The 12,491-nt window shown below is 45.5% G+C and overlaps 1 long non-coding RNA gene across 1 annotated transcript; it reads left to right on the forward strand.

Annotated features, from left to right (window-relative positions):
* Positions 1–1,196: 1,196 nt before the first annotated feature.
* LOC140395409 (uncharacterized) lies at positions 1,197–10,054 on the forward strand. Its single transcript, XR_011936181.1, has 2 exons — positions 1,197–1,988; positions 2,123–10,054. It is a non-coding gene; the product is annotated as an uncharacterized lncRNA (long non-coding RNA).
* The last annotated feature ends 2,437 nt before the right edge of the window (positions 10,055–12,491 follow it).

Below are 12,491 nucleotides of genomic sequence, written 5' to 3' on the forward strand. Positions count from 1 at the left end.
GATTATCCGACGGGGCGATGGGGGGTGCGGGGGGGGGGGGGGGGGGTGCGGTGGTGGTGATAGTAGAAGGATGAAGGAGGCTGGAAACGTTTACTGGTCCACGCATTGAAAGAGAGACTTGGAAAGCAAAGGCTGGGCGGGAGGTGGCCGACAGTTGTTGAGGATACTCTAAAGGAGTTAAAGGTGAACCTGTGGGAGAATGTTCAGAGATACACCGAATACATCAAAATAATTGCTCAGACATTACAGTTACACACTGTAGCATAATCAATCACTCACGAGACGAGATGTGAAGGAGTCAATCGATGGCTTTATTACGCAGACTTGTTCCCCAGCAGCACAATTACAGAATGCGGCTGCTGGGAGAACCCGGGCTCTTATACTCCGCCTTACTGGGTGGAGCCAGTAGGCGGCTGATCCAATCGGGACCCGGCGTCTATCCACCAATAGCCTCTCGGCATCACAGGGTACCGTAATACCCCTAATGCATACCACCACACACACATTACACTGAATAAACCAAAATAATAATTCAGATATTACGTTACACACATGACACTGCATACAGGACAGCACAGTGGCACAGTGGTTAGTAGTTAGTACTGCTGCCACACAGCGCCAAGGACCTGGGTTTGATTCCGACCTCGGGTGACTGTCTGTGTGGAGTTTGCATGTTCTCCCCGTGTCTGCATGGTGTTTCTTTGGGTGCTCCGGTTTCCTCCCACAGTCCAAAGATGTGCAGGTTAGGTGGATTGGCCATGACCAATGTGCGGACTTATGGGGATAGGGTGAAAGGAGTGGGCTTAGGTAAAGTGCTCTTTCAGAGGTGGGTGCAGACTCGATGGGCCGAATGGGTGTGCTCAGACATTTACATGTGTTACGCACATTACATCAAATACACTGAATACAGTGAAATAATTGCTCAGCTATTGCATTTACACGCATTACACAGAATACAGTGAAATGATTGCTCAGCTATTACAGTTAGACACATTACACTGAATACAGTGAAATGATTGCTCAGCTATCAGTTACATGAGTTGAATGAAATGAAAATGAAAATTGCTTATTGTTGCAAGTAGGCTTCAAACGAAGTTACTGTGAAAAAACCCTAGTCGCCACATTCCGGCGCCTGTTCGGGGAGGCTGGTACGGGAGTTACACTGAATACAGTGAAATAATTGCTCAGCTATTACAGTTATACACATTACACTCGATACAGTGAAATAATCGCTCAGCTATTGCATTTACATGCATTACACTGAATACAATGAAATGATTGCTCAGCTATCAGTTACATGTGTTACACTGAATACAGTGAAATCATCACTCAGTTATTACAGTTACACACATTACACTTGTGCCTATGACATGGGATGGAACAGGAGAACTAATTGACAGTGAGGTGGCTGCACTTGATTCATGTTCATCGCTCAGCCCCTGAATGGAGCGGTCTGGAATGAGTTTTAAACTTCTCACTCGGTCTCTTATTTGCTTTTCTGCCTCGCCTCGCTGCCGAACGGGGATCCCCCGGAGATCCCGGCGCCTCTCCATGGCCAGTATGTAAAATACTCTCCTCCCCCCCTTTGCCCTTTTAGACGTGTGCAGGTGTGGAAGGAGGAACACACCTGAGTGGGTGCTCCGAGTCTCAGCTTGTTGCCAGCTCAGACACACACACACACACTCTCTCACATCAATGCTGGGATCTGCTGCCAGGGTTATCGGCCGCTGTGGGGTGCTTTTCCTCCTCGCTGTGATCTTTGATGTGGTGGGTGTCATCCTGCTGCTGGTCGGTATTTTCAGCTCCCTGGCATACTGGGATTTCTTCATCTACACCGGGTCCATTGTAATCGCCCTGAGTCTGGTGTGGTGGACGTTCTGGTACACGGTCAACATCGAGGTCTCGGAAAGGAAACTCCTGGGTATGCGGAGTGCCTGAGCAGGGGAGCCCGGGCGGTGAACTTAAACACCCCCCTGCTAAAGACACAGGTAGGTCGGCAAGGGAAACATTGCAGCATGCCTGATTCTGGGCAGGGGGCAGCCCCACACACACAAAAAACCTGGATAAACCTGACATTAAGCATAGGGCACTTTTATTAATCGTTTAATTTCCCTCCCAACAGAGATGGAGTTCACCTTGAAGATGACACGTTTCACCCGGGAGGGAGAGAGAGGGCTTTGGGGGACTCGAATGGATCCTGATGCGACCTGTCCACATGGGAAAGTGGGGAAGGCTCCGGATACATTTGTGTTGGTGGGATGAATGTTGCACTTGGTGGAGAGCCGGGACTCAAGAGGTGATTGGGAATCTCTCACACACACATACACGAGGCCAAACACATTGTGATGCTGCTGAACTGTTCTGAGTCTCCCACCGAAGGATGGATTTTTTTTTTGCTGGGCAGATTTTACCGGGAGAAAACAGAGGATCTGGCGTCTGGACCTGAAAACACGGAAATGCACCGACTGACTTAATTTAAACTCACAAATGGATCTTTGAAAGGGTTTACTCAGAAGTTTTGTGATTGTATTTAATTTGAAATAGCAAGTGTAGCTTATTTTTTTAAACTCGATTTAAATTCTTAATTCAATCCAATAATATTCATCATTGAAAGTTTACATGAATTATATCTGTTTGGCGTAAGGACTGGAGCTTTCGGCAATCTCCCAGTGCAAACCCAACGTAGGATTCAGGTTATCCCTGTTACAGGGTCGGCTTTCTGCTCCCCATCGAGAATCCTCTCAAACGCCATCCTAATGACAAAGCTGCTGCAATTTCATCGACACCAATCGCAAAAAATGTAACACTGGGATAGACAACGTTTTTTTTTATATATATGTAATCAAATAAATATTTAATTCTGGCGCTGACATTCGGAATAAAACAATCAGAGAGAGTTGATTCCTCCCCCTCCCCCTTTGTTTGAGGTGTTACCTTTGGGTCTTGTTCTATTTTGTTTTATTTGCTCGTGCCCGCCCCAGCCGCCTTCCTATTCTGATCCCATTTTCCAGCACTTGTTCTGTTGCCTTGCCTGGTGTTCAGCTAAATGCTTCTTAAATGTTGTGGGGATTTCCACCTCTATCATCCCTTCAGGCACCTAAAGAATATTAAACCAGAATAAAGAACCAGATGGGTATTTATAACAATTGACGATTATTTAGACTAACTTCTAATTCCAGATTTCATTAACTGAATTTAAATTCTGCCAGGTGCAGTGGTGAGATTTGAACCCATGGCCCTGGAGCTTTAGTCGGAGCCGCTGCACCATTCTCTCCCCAGCATCAGCACAAAAAAATAGAATTCAAGATCCCATGTAAAATTTGGGTTATGCTTCATTTCTCCTTTCATTCTTAATGTGAAACCAGACAAAGCACTGAGTCAGAATCACTATAAAGTAAAGTTAAAGTGGCCAGCATCTATTTAAAGCTAGACTTACAAATATTCAATACTTATTTTAATACTGGTTATGGATGCTGTGCTATTCTGGAGCAACATGACTATAATAGCACCTCACAGTCTTTGATTGATGTAATTTCAACCCTGCTTCGAACTGTTAGTATAATATTCACCTTATTAACACAATAGTGTGTGGTATTAAGAATAAAAAGCAGGCACGGAAGGACAATAAAGGCTATCATTCAATCCTGAGGTTCAGATGACAGGATAAATTAGTTCACAGGAAGGCAGTGGCCCAGTGTCTTGGCGCACCCAGCTGCTGCCAAGACAAAGACATTGGTGACTGTATACAGTACACCATGTGTGATCTAAATAAGGTTCAATACACATTGAGCATAACTTTTCTCCTACACCTTTGTCTCCTTTGATGGTGGTGTTTGTTTTCAACTTCTGGTAATGAATGAAAATATTTATGATAGTTACGCTAATTATTTATAATCTCGCTCTTATTCAATTCATTACTTTTCAGCCATCCATCCTGAATCAATCCTTTTTTTAAATTAAAAAAAAAAAATCCAATTAAGGGGCAATTTAGCATGACCAATCCACCTACCCTGCACATCTTTGGGTTGTGTGGGTGAGACCCAGGCAGACACGTGGAGAATGTGCAAACTCCACACGGACAGTGACCCGGGGCTGGGATCGAACCCGGGTCCTCAGCATCCTGAATCAATCCTGTTCTGAAAGAATGGCATGCTGAACAAAAACATGCAAAACGAAAACCACTTTCCCTAAAGAAAACATGTAAGAAGGGCATTCTTGACCTGTCATTTTTGCACTAAAAATCTACTGGGTGCCTTGAACCTAACTGGCCCAAAATCCCTCTTACAATCTTTTAATAACCTATTAACTCTTTCTACTTACCCGTCGTTTGCCACTGCCCATCTCGTTCCCACTTGCTTCCCACTTCCCGTTCACCTCTCGTTTGCCGCTGCCCACCTCGTTCCCACTTGCCACCCACCACCTGCTCACCTCTCTTCCCATCATCACATCTCGCCCCCTTGCTGCTTCTCTCCCACTCGCTGCCTCCCTCCACCTGCCACACTCCCCCTCGCCACCTCTCTCCCACTCGCCGCTGCCCTCCCATCTGCCTCTCTCCTGCCTGCTGTCTCTCCTGCTCACCTACTCCATCCCGCTCATCGCTTCTCTCTCTCCTGCTCGCTGCTTCTCCCGCTTGCTCGCTCCATCCTGCTCACCATTTCCTACTCGCCTGCCTCTCTCCCGCATGCTGCTGCCCCAGCTCACCATTTCCTTCCCTCCTGCTCACTGCCATGCTCCTACTCGCCACCTCTTTCATTTGCCATTGCTCTCCTGATCTACACCTCACTCCTGCCTGCCAAACCTGCTGCTCACCAACTCGCTTGTGTTTGCCACCTCCCTCCCATTCACTGATCCTCCTATGCATGCTTGGCTGACAACCCGATCAATAAATGCATTAGCTGAGTAAGGAATCTGTTTCGGTAACTGAAGTTAATTGCTTGATTGACATCTTTAAGTGGTTATAATAACTTGCTCCTTCTGTGATCTCTTTTGTCAATATTTGTTTCGACACGATTGAGAGGTATGAAATGTTTGAAGTCTCTATTGTTGAAACTTTAATGGTCTGTCCAATTGTTACTTTATCGGGTTTTAGGAACAGCAGTTTTTTTCAAGGAACATTTCTGAATGGGTATTTGTTCCACACACTCACCATTGTTATCATATGGATCATTGATTGTATGTGCATACCAGGGGCATTGAGTTGACATGGAAAATAGGGAGAGCCTTGGGGAGTGACTAGGGTGAATGAGTTGGCATTTAATTGCCATGGAGAATAAAGAGGTCATGGGAAATGGCTGAGGGGGGTGCATGGGCAAGGACTTTTGGACTTCCCTTTCAAAGGGCTCCCAAAACTAGATTCCTCTGAGGGGCCATGAACCAGAGAGCATGGTAAAGTTGGCCCGACTCCGTAAAAATCGTGGTTTCGAGGAGATGCCAACCCCTCTGTAGAGCCAACAAGTCGGGAGTGCATCGTTATCCTGTGCCAGCAAAAATAGCCAGTGCCCGGAACTGAGGGAGGAAATCCCAAACACCTGACATTTTTGAATGCCTTCGGACGCCACACAAATCTGGCTCTAGATATTGTTACTTATAAAATTATGACTGGCTGGGTGGGCAAAAGGCTCTCGACTATTCAAGGGGAGTGTAATAATCTACTGGCACAAACATGAGGCAAAACATTTGAATAACTAAAATTAATTGCTGTATTTTGGAAGCTACCCGCTTCACCATCCCCAAAAAGACAGGTCTTAAACTAAAAGCATTTCCTATATATTAGAAATTATGAAGCACTACCTCAACAAAATTTAATTTCGCGCCAGTCGTAACGCACATGCGCGAATTCGCGGCGGCCGTAGCGTACATGCGCAGACCCGCAGCACCCGTTTGACACTGGTATCGGCAGCTGGAGCTGCGTGAGTCTCTCCAGTGCCGTGCTGGCCCCCTGTAGGGTGCAGGATCGCTGATCCTGGGGGCCTGTTGACGCCGTCGTAAAACACGACAGCGTTTATGACGGCGTCAACACTTAGCCTCAGGATCAGAGAATCCTGCCCAGGGTGTCCCAACTGGACTCCACTGCATCCAACAGTCTGGGCAAGTCCACATCTCTGCATTGTGGAGCAAGTCTGCACGGCGGCATGGCTGCATGCTGTCTCGAGTTTGCCCTGCAGAATCAGTTTACGAGGTGCTCCCCCTGGTTAACAGGGAGCTGCCGGGCACGGTCCATGCGAATCAGCTGGCAAGACAGACATTTCCACCGTGAAACACATGGGGCATCATTACCGGTCCTAATTGACGTTAGATACCAGTGCCGGTCTCGCCTGGTTGGCCGTCAGGATGTACCCGGTAATTGCGGCTCGCTACCACACTTAGAAACTTTTCCGTTAGATCATGCCCTGTCTGTCTGACCGTGTAACTGTCTATTTGAGGTGATGTATATGTCTGCTATTGGGTGTGCTGTGAATATTTTTTTGTGTGTGAAAGTGTGTTTGCATACGTGTGTGTATGGGAGAGTAATCAGTTGCTGAGCTAACCTCTCCCTGCGGCTGAATACACTGCCAACATTCACTATTAACATTCAAACACGAACATAAACCATCTGAGTGACATGTTAGAAGATGAATTGTGCACTGATAAGGATATGTGGCTAAGTGGAGGAGTCATTTTGATTAGCTCAATTAAATAAATAAATTAGGTTACTTATTACAATTCTTAAGTCTATTTTGCACATGCACTTTGCCAGCAGCATTTTTAACCTGTCGTAATAGAACTATTCATTGTGTACAAGAAATAGGCCTTGGTGAGGTGAATTTAAGCATCAGCCTTAGTTTACTAAGATAACTCTTGTCTCTCTTTCAAAAATCCCAGCACTTAAATAAAAGCAAAACACTGCAGATGCTAGAAATCTGAATTAAAAGCAGTGGATGCGGAAACGACTCAGCAGGTCTGGCAGCATGTGTGGAGGGATAAACAGAGTTATGATTTGAGTCCAATATGGCTCTTCTATAGAACTGAACTTGAGTATTTAATCCGGGTGGAGTAGTGAGGGAATGGTGTACTTACATAATGTTAAATCTGTCCTCTCAGATGGGGTGGGGTGGATGACAAAAGAAAACCCCTCGTCTTTGGGGATCCAAAGCAGGTTCACTTCGACCCATTCAACTATAAGGCCTATGTGGTGACTGAACTTCATGACTAACAGTTCCAGACTTCGGCAAGCGGCAGGTCCCATTTTTGGTAGGGGCAGCAGGAACTCCCTTCTTTGAGAATGCCCAATCTCTGCTCTTTCAAGGACAAGGATATTGCCGGTTGGGACCTGGGCAGAATATTTGCCCCAATGTGAGGACAGGAACAGAGGGGGGAACCGTCTCAGCACTTTTAAAACTTTTAGCTAAACAATAGCCATAGTTTCCAGACCAGCATGGCTGAGTACAAGCCCTTCCACAGAGCAGCCTGCAGCTGCAGCGATGACCACGTAGGCAGCAGGGGTCAGGATTCTCAAAGTCAGTCTGGTTTGCCACTGGGAGGCCACCTCCTGGCAGCTGCCATGCTCCCCGTGCCATGGGAAGCCCAGAGGCCCAGTGTAAATTCCAGTTGGCCTCTGATCAATGATCTTCTGATGATCTCAACAAGCAACCCACCACTTGTGGTTGCATTCCACCTCTAGGATAAAGTCCATCTGGACCCGGAAACCTGTCAGCAACTCCATCAATTTGCTCAGTACCTCCCTACTGATTCCCAAGACCCTCACTCCCTTCCACCTCCTAATTTACAGCTATTATTGGAATGTTTTTTGTACCGTCTGGTGTGAAGATCGAAGCATCTCTGGGCGTTTTACTAATTTGATCATTTTCATAAAATTTCTTCCAACATTCCAACTTTTGGGCTGACAACTTTAAAATAAGGAATGGCTAATCCAGGAGCTTGGGATTTTCCTTGATTTCTTGTATCATTGAAAAGTAGGTTTCAGTTAACAATGGTACGAGATGAACAGTACAATTGGGAGTCGAGTTAATGCCAGTTGGCATTTGCATCACGTGTGACACCCACTGTGAAGAGATGACTTTGCATAGGTTACAGTTTATCTCCAACTAGCAAACCCTGTGTTTTCAATTTAGATATGAATGGGTCCATTTGTAATGCTCAACAATCTACAAATTACAACCTTTCTAAACCAGCTTACTTACTACACCAGCCCTTCTCTTAACATTAGAAAATCCATGAGTAAATGGAGACCAACGAAACAAAATGCAGTCCAGTATGCACAATGGGAGTTTAGGCTTCCCTGAATGCACACAGTACAGTATAGCTGTGTGTTTTCAATTCACACTGCTCAAAAGGAGGTACCAGTGCCACAATTCCACAATCACACTGTATATGGTGACATAGTCTCCACCACTTAAAGCTCCCACATTTAACTTGGGCAATTGTTTAAACTAGGCAAATGCCACCATCACTATAATTGACAATTACAAAGTGGCTGGTTACAGCATGTTAAGCACAGCAGCTATTTTGGGCATCCGCATGTCTCCATTGAATAGTTTGCACTCAACATGACAACAGTGAGTGTACTTCAAAAGTCCTTCATTGGCGGCAAAGCACTTTGGGGCACCCTGGCGGATTGAAAAGTGCAATATAAACACAAGAACAACTTGTGTACAGCACCACTGACATAATCAATTGTCCCAAGTCTATTCACAGGAGCGTTATGAAGCAAAGCTTGACACGGGCCCACATAAGGCAATATTAGGGCAGACTTGGCCAAGAGACAGGTTATAAGTAAAAGAAAAATATTATGGATTCTCGGATAAAAACAGAAAACCCTGGGAAAACTCAGGCAGCGTTGTGGAGAGGGAAACAGAGTTAACATTTCAAGTACAAGTTCTTCAGAGCTGGTAGGTTTTAAGGACCATGTTGAAAGAGGAAAGTGAAGTACAGCAGCAGAGAGGTTTAGGGAGGGAATTACAGAGCTTGGGACTTCAGCAGTTTATGCTTGGCCACTAATGGTGGCGCAGTTAAAATCAGAGATGCTCATGAGGCCTGTAGTGATCTGCATATCTGTATGTATACAAGGGGTTAATGGATTGACATAACAGCTAAGTGATCACTAGAGGGCAGCACTAGAAAGTGGTATAAAAGACAGACTCAATCAGAGTTCCCGCCTCTTCGTGTGTATTGTGACTAGTGACCAGAGGTAAAGAGAGATAGCTTAGAGTGCAGGTGTAGTTAATCATAGTTTATTCTTATTCAATCTTGTTCATTTAATATCTAGTATAAGTATTGGAGAGTGAACAAACTGACAATTTATTTGTTGAAGTTACTCAAATTATTTGCTTTAATTGGAAGACTACGAGTGTTAATCAACATCGAATTTAAGATCATCTTGGTAAGAAGCAAATGAGTAACATATATTACACAAGGTAATATAACAAGGCCCAGAATTAGATGATTGTAGATACCTTGGAGGTTATTGAACTGGAGGAGATTACAGAGTTAGGGAGGGGTGAGGTCATGGAGAGATTTGAAATACAAGCTCTTTCTTTCTGGCATAATTATACTCTATGTGAATCACTATTAACACTGAAAATGTTTGAAGAAATTGTGAACACAGTGATTGACAGACGTCTGAATGAGTTCTACTATCAAGCCTTAGACTTTTTTTTCAACCGAGTTGCTAAAACAGGAGTTGATAGGCTGAGGTGATATCGGAAAGCCATGTTAGCCTTCGGTACCTCACACTCTAAATAATTACGTCAAGTGTCCGTCTATTGATGACAATTTGCAACTGAAGCTACTTCTCCAGACCCTTCACTGACCCACATAGAAAGCAACACACCAGGCTTTGTGAATATTGTGTTACCATAATGTGTTGTTTCATAGATGGCAAGAAACACAAGTGAGGAAATGATTCATATATCATACTGTACAAATTTATAAACAAATACCTAATCCATTCAATACATATAATGGACAAATCACATTCACAGCCATGCACCTCCAATAAGCAATGTATACTTTCCTGCTTCAATAATAAAATAATCTGCTCTGCTTCACCAGTTAAGCACAATGGAGGAAATCATTTTTTTTAACATAAAATGTGACATTTAGTCAAGGTGTATATGACCTCAGATGGCTAATGTAATTCATTGCATCTTTTATTGACTGAGGAATCAAGAAGCCAGGTACCTGCAACAAGTCTCCAGATGTTTGTATGACTGTTAAGCTGCGTAAACTTCATTTCGGCCACTCCCATCTATTACCAACTGGCATCCCTTCAAGAAGCAAAAAGGTTTTTGCCAGCTGACAACGGTGCTTTTCAACGTTTCCTCCCTGGTGGAAGTCCTGACCACTTACCTGGTGTGAGGTCTGTGATGTGCAATTCTGAGGAAAAACTCTCTGCTCCATTGTGCAGAGTATCTGAATGCTACCCCTGTTCAACCTTGTGTGCAAAGGAATGGCAGAGACTGGGGGCGCGATCTTTCCAAAAGGGAACAAAGTTCCCGAGCGAGCACGTTTAGCCGTGTGTTTCCTGGCACTTGCAGTGCCGAGAAACTCATGCCTATTCAATGCGACTCACTTTGAATGAGGGGCCTAAATAGGGAACACGCAGCCAAGGCTGCACATAGCCCCGTTTTTTACAATGGGGAGCTCCACTCGTCGAAACTACCCGATGTAGTGAGAGATCGGGGTGCCATTTTTAAATAGCGTCCCAATCTCCGAGGCCCACAAAAAAAATCTGCGACCTCTCCCTATGCCCAAACACAACATAGGAGGGTTCCCCGGCCACCCATGCACCTCCCAACACCTATGGCAGGCAACCTCAGCCCAATCACATGCGTGCAAATAATACCAACCTGGCACCCTGGCAGTGCCCCTGCCAGCTGGCAGTGCTACCAGGGCACCTTGGCAGTGCCAGGTACCCAGGTGGCACTACCAGAGTACCAGGATGGCAGCGCCAGGGTACCCAGGTGGCACCAGCAGTGCCTGGACTCCACCCTGCCCAAAGGGCATGCAGCTGGGGGCCTCCGCACCCTTTCGAGACCCACACGAGTGCCATTCCGTCAAATGGGAACCTATATCAAACGGCGCTCACCCGAGGTCCCCGAGGCAAAGGGATTGAATCCCAAAGCCTCAGGTACCTTGGGAATCTGCACATTAGAGTAAGGCCTACTGCCTCGCTCTAATATGGAGATTTGCCAAAAACTGATCGCGACTATTGTGGGTGGGATTCCCCTTGCAACCTCTCGTGAAATTTAGTTGAATCTCGTGAGGCTTGTGGGCCGGTTAGACCCAGGGAATGGGGTCTCCCAGCTTTCACCGGCCACGCTGCACCATGCGGCAAGATGGTTTTGTGGCGCAGCGTGGCCGGAAGATCGCGCTCTTTAGATTTTCTGTTTAATTTTATGAGATATGAATTGCTCGGTCGTGTCGAGTTCTTGTGCAATTGGATAACAGAGAAATAGAAACAATGCATCTTCTGGTATTGTTCAGCGGGAGTTCCAATAACAAAAACTTACCATGCAATATATAATCTAACATGATTCACTCCTTCTGTAATTGTATATTTCCCATCCACTAATCCCCTGATGTTACTCTCTGTTTCTTTTTTTCTGTGCTTTTTCTACTTTCCCTTACTCTACCCGACTGCCACCAATCATTTTCTATGGTTTCTGTGTCATTCGGTGTGGTTAATTGTTTCATCGATTCTCTCTCACTCTGTCTCCCATTTCATCCGGATGTCTCCAGTGCTTCCATATGGTTCTTGCACATTTCTGCCCTTTTTCCAAAGCCTCAGGTATGCAGGAAGAGAGGAGGGAATGTTTACTGGGTTGGAGGTTATCATGATATACAGACATGGACATAACGAGATACAGACAGGCAGCTAATGAACACAGAGAACAGGACATAACCAATCAGCAGGCAGAACACTTGGGGGTGGTTTCCCACTATAAAAGGCACGAGGCACTCACACACCGCCTCTTTCCACTAGGGACATCTACAGAGTGAGTCCGGTGTATATATCACATAACACCTACAGCACGTGGCTAAGAGCTAGTTTGGTTCAGTCAGACAGAGTAATCACACTTAGGTTAGCAGAGAGTCGAACTCACAGAGAACTGTGCTAACTGTGTGACAGGTTCTATAAATCAAATTGAACTAACTTCAAGGTCTGGAGTATATTTCAGTTATAGCTGCATCCAGTTGCAGCCCGTGTTATCTCAGTGTGCTTAACACGACATGGTACCAGAAAACTGCTATCCCGAGGTGGTTTACCTCAATCTGTTCCATGACGACCAGCAAATGTATCCCGGCACCATGGAGAAGACCCAGGCTCCTCAACAGCTGCGGACCTCCGGCAATCTCAGTGCCAACTGGTGGACTTTCAAGCAAAGATTTCTGCTGTGCATCGAAGCCTCAGGCCTCGAGGGTGCGTTTGATACAAGAACGATCGCGCTTCTCCTCTCAACAGTGGGGGATCAAGCCATCCAACTCTTCAA

This window comes from Scyliorhinus torazame, chromosome 18 (assembly GCF_047496885.1).
Source record: "Scyliorhinus torazame isolate Kashiwa2021f chromosome 18, sScyTor2.1, whole genome shotgun sequence".
Taxonomy (NCBI): Eukaryota; Metazoa; Chordata; class Chondrichthyes; order Carcharhiniformes; family Scyliorhinidae; genus Scyliorhinus; species Scyliorhinus torazame.